Genomic DNA, 11446 nt, shown 5'->3' on the forward strand with positions numbered 1-11446 from the left:
AAGAAATAAATGAGAATTATAAAACTGAAAAACATAATTACCAAATGAACATAAGTTACTTAAAAGGAAATGAGCTTTTTACACTTCACTTGAAGTAATATTTCAATAACAGTAGACTATAGTAAGTTATGCATATATACTGTAGTACTTAGAGAACCAATAGGAAATTTGCGAGGCAATATATTCAAGAATACTATAAAAAAATAAAATGCTAAATATTGTTCAAGTAACCCAGAGGAAATTAAGAAAATCTAAACAGAAAAATGAGGGAGAGGATGAAAAATGAGAAACAGAAAAAAATAATGGCAGATTTAAGCACCAACATAGTAATAACTATATCTAAGTGGTCTAAATACACCATTTTTTAAAGTTTATTTATTTGTTTTTGAGAAAGAGAGAGAGAGCATGCAAGTGGGGGAGGGGGAGGGGGAGGGAGGGAGGGAGGGAGAGAGAGAGAGAGAGAGAGAGAGAGAGAGAGAGAGAGAGAGAAACTTGAAGCAAGGTCCACATTGTCAGTGCAGAGTCTGATGAAGGGTTCAAACCCTCAAACTGTGAGATCATTACCTGAGCCAGAGTCGGATGCTTAACTGACTAAGCCACCCAGGCGCCCCTCTAAATACACCAATTTAAGGAGACTGGCAGAGTAGATAAGAAAATATTATTCAACAATATTCTGTCTACAAGAAACTCACTTCAAAACTCATTTCAGGGTCATCTGAGTGGCTCAGTTGGTTAAGCATCTGACTTCAGCTCAGGTCATGATCTCACAGTTGATGAGTTCGAGCCCTGCATTGGGCTCTGTGCTGACAGCTTAGAGCCTGGAGCCTACTTTAGATTCTGTGTCTCCTCCTTTTTCTGCCCCTCCCATGCTCATGCCCTGTCTCTCTCTGTCTCTCAGTAATAAATAAACATTTAAAAAAATTTTAAAAACTCATTTCAAATTAAACCAATTAGTTTGGAGGTAAAAATATCAAAACAATATATAACATGCAAACCTTAATGAAAAATAAGCAGGAGTAACCTTATTAATAGAAAGGGTAGACTTTAAAGGACAGAAAATTAAGAGAGATAAAGAGGGCCATTATATAAGATAAAAGAATGGGTCTACCAGGAATAACAATTTTAGATGCATAAGTACAAAATAGCAAACCCTCAAAATACATGAAGCAAAAACTGATAAAGCATAAAGGGAAAATGAAAAATTATAGTTGGATATTTCAATGTCCACCTATCAGCACCTGATTACAGACAGCAAATCAGCAGAGATATTGAAATCAGCACCATCAACCAAGAGATCTCAATCAACACATATCGAATATTCCAACCAATAGCAGAATACACATTCTTTTCAAGCATCTGTGGAACATATATAATTACATACCATATTCTGGGTCATAAAACCAATCTCAATAAATTGTTAAAAACTGATGTGATGCCAAATATGTAATATGAGTGGAATGGAGTCAAACTGGAAATCAATAATAAAAAGCAACAGAAATCTCAAAACACTTGAAAATTATACAATATACCTCTAAGTAATGCATGTATCAATGACGTGATCTCAAAAGGAAATTTCAAAACTACAGAGAACTAAATGAAAATGAAAATGAAAACACAACATATCAAACATAATGGGATGCAGCTAAAACAGTACAGAGAGGAATATTTATAGCAATAAACACACTGGAAAATTCCTAAATCAATGACTTAAAGTTCTTACTGTAAGAAACCAAATAAGAGGAGAATAAACCCAGAGATGGGAGAATAAAAGAAATAAAAAAGAACACAAATTAATGATATTGAAAATAGGCAAATAACTTTAAAAACCCAATCAAAAAAAAGAGCTGATTCTATCAAAAAAAGGTCAGAAAATTTATAAAAGCTCTAGTAATTCTGTCAACTATAATCCAAAAGAAGACACAAATACCAACACCAGGAATGAAACAGGGAATATCACTATATACCCTGCAGCTTTTAAAAATAAAAAAATACAATAACAAATTTATTCTTATACATTTGAAAACTTAGAATTTGGACCAATTCTTAGAAAACTACAAACTATGAAAACTCAATCAAGATGGAATAAATCATCTGAATAGTTCTCCTATACTATTAAGAAATTAAATATTAAAATTGAATAATTCAAAAGCTCTTCAAAAGAAATCTCCAGATACAAGATTTCAGTGGAAAATTCTACCAGACATCTAAAGATGAATTAATATCAATTTCTACAAATTCTCTTTCAGAACAGAGGAGGAGGGAATACTTAACTATTTTATGAGAGTAATATTTCTCTGGTTCTAAACTAAACAGACAGTACCAGAAAAAAAAAAACAAAAAACAAAAATCAAAAAATGAAGAAAGAAAAAGAAAACCACTGATTTAGATAGAAAAAAAAATAAATATTAAACAAATCAAATCCCACTATTTATAGAAAGAATTATACAACATGGCCAAAGGAGATTTAATCCAAGTACATGAGATTGGTCATCATTCAAAATTAATATAATCCACCATATCAACAGGTATACAAGGAAAAATCATATAAATATAATAACTGATACATAACAAGTATTTGTCAGAATCCAAGACCCACTTATTATAAACTCAGGAAAGGATGAATACAGTGAACTTCCTCAGCTTGATATCGATAAAGATCATGTACAAAAAACATACTGCTGGCATTAAACTTAAGGAGTAAGACTGAATGTTTTCTCTCTAAGATCAGGAAAAAGGCCAAAATGTCCCCTGTCACCACTCTTTTTCAGTATAATATTTGAGATTCTAGCCATTGCATAAGAGAAGTAAAAGAAATAAAAGGCATTCATATTGTAAAGGAATACATAAAATTCTCCCTATTTGCAGATGACATTATTTTTATATAGAAAATCTGAAGGAATATTTAAAATGAACAAACAACAAAAATCTCCTACAACAAGTAAATTAGTCTAGCAACTTCACAGGAGACAAGATTATACTTTTATATATTGAAAATGCACCTGGGGAAAGAAATTTAAATTATAATGTGATGTGCAATCACTCAAGATAAAATAAAATAAAATAAAATAAAATAAAATAAAATAAAATAAAATAAAATAAAATAAAATAAAATAATGAAATGAAATGGAATACTCAGGTGCACACTTAACATGTACAAGACTTGTGTGCCAAAAAATTGAAAGTGCTGATGAAGTCAGAGAAACCCTAAAAAAGTGGTGAGGCATAATGTGTTCATGGGTGAGAAGACTTAACATAATAAAGATATCTATCCCTGAAATTGGTCTACAGATTTTCTACTATTCATATGAAAATTGCAAAAATGTTTTTAGTACACATAGACTGGCTAACTGTAAAATTTATATGGAAAGGAATAAGCTCTAGGCGCTAGAATAAATAATTTTTTTTTTTTAGAAAATTGAGGATAAATTACTCTTATATTTACTGCTATAACTATATTGATCAAGACAATGTATTAGTAGTGGAAAACTAGACATATAGATGAATGGAACTATAGAGAGCCCAGAAGTGCCCAACCAATTTTGACAAAGGTGTGAAAGCAAATCAGTGGAGAAAAGATAGGCTTTTTAACAAACAGTGCTGGAGCAAGCAGTATTGGCAGGCAGAAATATAGAATGAATGAATGAATGAATGAATGAATGAATGAACAAATAAACAAATTTGATCTAAAATTTATATCTTACACATTAACTGAAAAGGAAATATTGACTCTATTATAAAACTATAAAATTTTCAGAAAAAAGAAGTAGGAGTAAATCTTTGGAATATGGGGTTAAGGCAAAGAATGCTTATATCGGACACTAAAACCTTGTTCTGTTAAAAAAAATAATAAACTGAGCCTCATAAAAAATTAAAACAATAAAATTATGCTAAGTAAAAGACTCTGTTTATAGAATAATAATAAAAAAGACATAGACTGGATGATAATATATGTAAAAAACATATCTGATAAAGGGCTAGTAACTTGATTACATAGAGAACTCTCAGAACTCCAAAGTGAAAAAACAAACAATCCAATTACAATATGGGCAAAAGACATAAATGGAACTTTCACTGAAGAGGATAGACAAATAGCAAACAAGCACACAAAAAGTTGTTAAACATGATTATCTACTTGGGAAATGCAAAATAAATCACAATGACATATTACTAGACAACTATTAGACCGGCCAAAATAGGGGCGCCTGGGTGGCTCAGTGGGTTAAGTGCCTGACTTTGGCTCAGGTCATGATCTTACAATTTGTGAGTTTGAGCCCCTTGCAGGCTCTGTGCTGGCAGCTCACAGCCTGGAGCCTACTTCAGATTCAGATTCAGATTCAGATTCAGATTCTCCTTCTCTCTCTCTGCCCCTCCCCCAGCTCATGCTCTGTGTGTGTCTCTCTCTCTCTCTGAAAAATAAATAAATATTTTTAAAAATTAAAAATAAAATAAAATAAAATAAAAATAGTGACAAATCAAATGCTTACAAGGATGCAGAGAAACTGGATTACTCATGTATTGCTGGTGGAAATGTAAAATGATACAGCCATCCTGCAGAGGAGATTTGGCAAGTTTTATAAAACTAAATATACACATATCATATGACCCAGCAATTGCACTCTTGGAAATTTATCTCAACAAAATGAAAATTTACAATCACATGAAAATCTGTATACGAATGTTCAATAGCAGTTTTTTGGTTCTTGTAATATCCCTAAATGGGAAATAACTCAGATGTCTTTCAGTGGAAAGGCTAAACAATTACAGAACATCCATACCATGTAATGCTGGTCAAGTAACAATAAAAAATAATAATTATAACAACAAATTATTGATAGATGCAATGACCTGGATGAACCTGCAAGAAATTATGCTAAATCAAATGTCAAATAACAGAAGATAATACATTGCCTGATTCCATTTATATGACATTTTAAAAATAAAAATGATATTAGTGTAGAACAGATTATTTGTTGCCAGGAGTAAAAGATGGGAAGAAGAAGAGAGGTAGATTTGGCTGTAAGGAGGGATCTTTGTGTGCCATAACTCTTATGTGTCTTGACTGTAAAAATGTCAATATTTTGGTTGTGATATTGTACTATAGTTTCGCAAGGTTTCCTTGAGGGAAACTGGGTAAAAAGCACATTAGATATCTTTGTATTATTTCTTACAAATGGAGTTGATCTAAAATTATCTCTAAATAAAAGGTTTACCTAATAACTGGTTGTATTCACCATATTCAAGCAACAAATAGAAACTTACATTCTAAAATTATGTTAGTTATAATATCCATTATATTTAATGCTTAAAATATCATATAAAACTTTCATAAATTATCTACAGTGAAAACTATAAAACACCATACAGAAAATGTACAAAAACTCCAATAAATGAAGGTATATGCCACGCTTGTGGATTGGAGACTCAATATTTTATTAAAAAACTTTTTTTAATGTTTATTTTTGAGAGAGAGAGACAGACAGAGCGCAAGTAGGGGAGGGGCAGAGAGAACGGGAGACACAGAATCTGAAGCAGGCTCCAGGGTCTGAGCTGTCAGCATAGAGCTTGACACGGGGCTTGAAGTCACGAATGGTGAGATCACTACCTGAGCAGAAGTCGGACGCTCAACTGACTGAGCCAACCAGGTACCCCTAGGGACTCAATATTTTAAATAAATATTTTTTTCCAAATTCGTCTACTGATTCAATGCAGTAACGAATATATTTTTCAGAGATTTAGATCAATGAATTCTTTCAGAAAATGCTTTGGATATCTATATATCAGCATTCACTAAAGATGATCTAAAGGAAGGCCAACGATCAAGACCTTTCTTTCTTAGCGTTAAATTCAACAGAAATGTGTCATGTTGTTCATCAAAAGCCTTATACGAAAAGTTTTGTACTAGCATTATTGACAATTACCAACATTAGAAACAACCCAAATGTTTATCAATAGTCAAATGGATTTAAATAATTGTGGTTCAATCACATATAATTCCATGCAACTAAATGAATTAATTTCATAAACACAGTGCTGAACAAAAAATTGAGAATCCAAAAGTGCATATTGTATGTTTCATATATATAAAGTTCTAAAAGAGATGAAATTCATCTCTATTACTAGAATTCAGAATATGGGGTGCTTAGTGATGTCAGAGGAACAGGAAGGGGTTTCTGGAGTTATGATAATGGTTCAACTTTTATTCCCAATGTGGTTATATTTACTCAATGTGATCTGTTGGGGAAGTTGCACTCACGTAATGAGTGCATTTTTGTCAATATATTATTACTTTAACAAAAAAAGTTTCAGTATAAAACCTTCATGACTATGTAATTCAATAATTAAAATAATTATCAAATAGGCATCACTAGATAAATCACTGAGTTTCTTAATATTATATAACTCAAGTTATATATACACACACACACACACACGCACTTCATTTTACAATCTAAATGGCCCTGCACATTGCACATTGCCCTGTATCCCCAAAACTCTATGACTATGGATAAGTTAAACTGTCTAAAATTTTCTTACTTTTTAAAGTTTATTTATTTATATTTAGAGAGAGAGAGAGTGAGAGAGAGGGAGCATTTGCACGAGTGGGGCAGGGGCAGAGGGAGAGGGAGAGAGAGAGTAACACGCAGGTTCTGTACTGTCAGTGCAGAGATTCACACTGGTCTAGCCCATGAACTGTGAGATCACGACCTGAGCCGAAATCAAGAGTTGGATGCTTAACTAACTGAGCCACCCAGGTGCCGCATTGTTTCTTAGTTTTAAAAGAACCTAATTATACTGACCTATCTAAAGTTCTTCTCATCACTCAAAAGCTATGTTTGCAAAGCATATAATGTTTATATAAGCTGTTTGTAAAATATTTAAAATACAACACCTATTCAGTTTATAACTTAAAATTTTGGGTACATCAGAGAAACCTGGAATGGCCCTGTATTTAAATATATTTTAGTGCATAACATGTTGCTTTCCTTGCAGATTTAATTTAAAGGAAATGGTTATGTTCCTTAGCATGAAAGAACCATGAGCTACATATTAGCTAACTTGATATGATAGTTTTAGTTCTAGGTCTGTCATAAAGCAGCTTTGTAACCTTGAACAAGTCACAAAACTTTTTTTTTTTGTCTCAGATTCCTAATTCCTTAAATGAATAATATATCCCCTGCCACTCAAATGGCTCATGTGTGGATTAAATAAGACAACACAATTTAAAATATGTAAAGCAGTTTACAAATGCAAATGTAGTTACTATTATTACCATGATTATTATAGGTTTTTATATCAGTCTTTATTTTTTTAATTTTAAATGAGAGAATGTAGAATGGTCATACTTACAGATATACACAAACACGCACCTTAATTAGGCAGTGGGAAAGAAAATGTAGTACGATTTGTTTTTACTTTTTCTATTACTGAAGCTCTGCTTTGCTCATTACCCTTCCATTACTTTCCCTTCATTTTCCTCCCATGGGGCAAATGAAGATAAGCTCCTGTTGATAGTTCATGAATTTCAAGTTATATACCCAGGGGCAGGGCATTTTCGATGGAATGTTCCCAGTGTCAGAACTTCCTGCCACTTGTGCTTCCAGAGAGAACCCTGTTTAAACCTTCAGGCTAATATGTAAATCTGTTTTTGTTACTTTAAACAGAAGACTTGTGGGTATTTCAAAACAGATCTGCATTAAATAAATATTTACTCAACATTACAGATGTTAGAAGTAAGAGACTTTCCCAGGGACAAATAAAGTGAGTGACATAGCATGGATGGAGACCACATTTCCAAGTGTCTGGCCCTGAACAAGTGTCCACCAGGCAAAGCATAATGGAAAGGATTATCTCATTGTCAAAAGAACATGTGTGTGTGCAAAGAGAGAGGCATTGCAGTATAGCCCTAAAATGCTTATGGCTGTTTTCTCAAAGTATTGGGATTTCAATTGGCCTTTACATTCTTCTTTATATCTTTACACAGTTACAATGATTTCACAATTAGTATGCAACTTGTATAAACACTATATTAAGAAACTATTTTACAGTTAAAAATTAGTGCTATTTCAATAAAATTCAATATCCTCACCATAAATAGTTTTACTGATTTATAAAAGCTATTATACACACAGTTTAAAAATAATTAAAAGTGGAAAATTATTATATGGGATCTACATAGTCTCTAGCTTATAAAATATTCTACAGGCATACCTCATAGATATTGCAGGTTTGGTTACAGATGATTATAATAAAGTGAAGATCACAATAAAGTAAATACCACAATAAAGCAAATCATATTATTTTTGGTTCCTCAATGCATATAAAAGTTATGTTTACACTATGCTGTAGTCTATTAAGTGTACAATACTACTATGTCTAAAAAGATATATACAGGGGTGCCTGGGTGGCTCCGTCGGTTGAGCGTCCGACTTCGGCTCAGGTCATGATCTCAAGGTTCGTGGGTTCGAGCCCTACGTTGGGCTCTGTGCTGACAGCTCAGAGCCTGGAGCCTGCTTCAGATTCTGTGTCTCCCTCTCTCTCTACCCTTCCCCCACTCGCACTCTGTCTGTCTCTCTCAAAAATAAATAAAAATTTAAAAAGTTTTCTAAACATAAATAAAAAAAATAAAAAGATATATACATATACATATACATATATATGTATATCATCTGAGCTTTTAGTGAGTCACAATCTTTTTTCTGGTGAAGTATGTTGCCTTGATGTTGGCTACGGTGGCTGTGGCGATTTCTGAAAATAAGACAACAGTAAAGTTTGCGGCATGAATTAACTCCCTTTTTTTGAAGGGTGTACATTTTATTAGAAACCTTAAATACTCTTCAGACATAATACAATGTCTTCAGGAAAGGCTCTCATGTGGTCTCTAGTATAAACTGAGATTTTTGGATTAGGGGCAAGGAGAGGGACAGCATGAAAAACGAGTGCTTAGTTTGCCAAAAAGATCCCCTCATGAATGCTCTTCAGCTAGCTTATCAGATTTTCCATAGCTTCTTCAACGTGACCTACCATATAGAAGGACTGTTCTGGGAGATGGTCATATTCACCTGCTAAAATCTCTTAGAATCCTTTGATGGTCTCCTTCATAGTCTCCTTCATAGGTATCACCTTCCCCATGTGATCTATGAAAACCTCAGCAATCTGGAATGACTGACACAAGAAAGGCTGTATTTTTCTGTGCATGGGATACAGTCAACTTGTCTTCCTCAGAAAGTTCATCCATACCTAGGGTGGCAATGATGTCCTAGAGGGATTTTTATTCCTATAAGATCTTTGGTACCCCATAGGCAACATCATAATAGTCATTTCCAACAATGTTGGGGTCCAGGATTCCAGACGTGGAATCCAAAGGATCCACAGCTGGATAGACACCCAACTCAACAATAGCATGGGACAATACAGTGGTAGCATCCAAATGGGCAGGGGGAAGGGTCAGTAAAATCATCAGCAGGTACAGAGGTAATAGATCCCTTCTTGGTGGTGGTGATTCTTTCCTCCATGGTACCCATATCAGTAGCCAGGGTAGGCTGACAGCCCACAGCAGGAGGAATTCTGCCCAATAAAGCAGACACCTCAGACCCAGCCTGGGTGAAGTGAAAGATGTTACCTATAAATAGCAGTACATCTTGACCCTCTTGGTCTCTGAGTATTCAACAACAGGCAGTCCATCCAGAGTTACCTTGTAATGAACACTAGGTGGTTTATTCATTTGACCATACACCAGCGCTACCTTGGGGGTAGCATCTTTTAAGGTGATAACACCAGACTCAATCACTCATAGTTTGTCATTGCCTTCATAGGTCCTCTCACAAATACCAGAGTATTTGTGACAAACACAGAGTAACCACCATGGGCTTTGATGACATTGTCGATTAACTCCATGATCAGTATTGTCTGGCAAACTCCAGCACCAATAAAGAACCCCGTTTTTCCTCCTTGGCATAGGGATCCAGCAGATCCACAACCCTGATAGCAGTAACCAGAATTTCTTGTTCAAAACTCATCTCCATGAACTCAGGAGTCTCGGCATGAATAGGTGCAAACTTGATGGGGCCTTCCTCATCAATGATTTCTCCGATGACATTCATGATTCTGCCCAAGGTCTCAAAACCAACAGGAATTTTGACTGGTGCACCACAATACAGGATTTTCTGGCCTCTAACTAAGCCTTCTGTACCCTCCATGGCAATAGTCCTTACAGTGCTCTCACCCAAATGTTGAACCACCTCCAAAACCAACCCTGTCTCTCTGCCTTTCACTTCCAGTACATTTAGGATGGGTAGTAGTCTCTCATCAAACTGAAAACCTACCACTGCACTGATGACCATCAGCATATCCCCAGTGGCAGTTTCTGCCTTCAGGGAAGGAGATGTTTAGGCAGCATAGTCTCTGGCAAGCTGGAGTGCTGCCAGGGTGGCCTGCAGTAAGACCTAGGCTTGGCATAGCAGTGCAGAGGGGCCAAGTCCCCACAGGGCCCTGGAGGCCAAGGTAGAGGCCACACAACCTACAGAACCCAACATGGCAGATCGTGGGAGTGGACTCTAGCTTTTCTCTTCACAAATAGTTTCTCTGTAGCAGGACATGCTGTTGATAGCATTTTACCCACAGTAGAACTTCTTACAAAATTGGAGTCAATCGTCTCAAACCCTGCCACTCCTTTATCAACTAATAAGATTTAGAAATCTTTTGTTATCATTTCAACAATATTAACAGTATCTTTACCAAGAATACTTTCCATCTCAAGAAACCATTTCCTTTGTTTATCCATAAGAAGTAACTTCTCATACATGAAAATTTTATCATGAGATTATAGCAATTCAGTCACAATCTTCAGGCTCCACTTCGAATTCTAGTTCTTTTGCTATTTCCACCACAGTGGAGTTATTTCCTCCATGGAAGTCTTGAGCCCCTCAGAGTCCTCCACGAGGATTAGAATCACCTTCCTCCAGACTCCTGTTAATGTTGATATCTGGCCTCTTTCCATGAATCACAAGTGCTTTTAATGGCATCTAGAATGGTAGATCCTTTCCAAAATATTTTCAATTTATTTTGCCCAGATCTATCAGAGGAATCACTATCTATTGAAGCCACAGCCTTACAAAATGTCTTTCTTAAATAATAAGACTTGAAAGTGACTCCTTGATCCATGAGCTACAGATTGAATGTTGTGTTAGGCATGAAAACAATACATACATGTCATTGTGCATATCCATCAGAGCTCTTGGGTAACCAGGTACATTGTCATTGAGTAGAAATATTTTGAAATAGATTATTTTTGTTTTTAGCAGTAGGTTCCAACAATGGGCTTAAAATATTCAGTAAATCATATTGTAAAGGGATGTGTTGTAATCCAGGCTTTGTTTTTCCATTTCTAGAGCACAGGCATAGTAGCTTTAGCATAATTCTTAGGCCCTAGAGTTTTCAGAATGGTAAA

General features: G+C 34.8%; 1 pseudogene; it reads right to left on the reverse strand.

Moving 5' to 3' along the window:
- Positions 1-8962: 8962 nt before the first annotated feature.
- Positions 8963-10532, reverse strand: LOC101097084 (annotated as a pseudogene).
- Positions 10533-11446: the final 914 nt, after the last annotated feature.

Source organism: Felis catus, chromosome C2, assembly GCF_018350175.1.
Source record: "Felis catus isolate Fca126 chromosome C2, F.catus_Fca126_mat1.0, whole genome shotgun sequence".
Lineage (NCBI taxonomy): Eukaryota > Metazoa > Chordata > Mammalia > Carnivora > Felidae > Felis > Felis catus.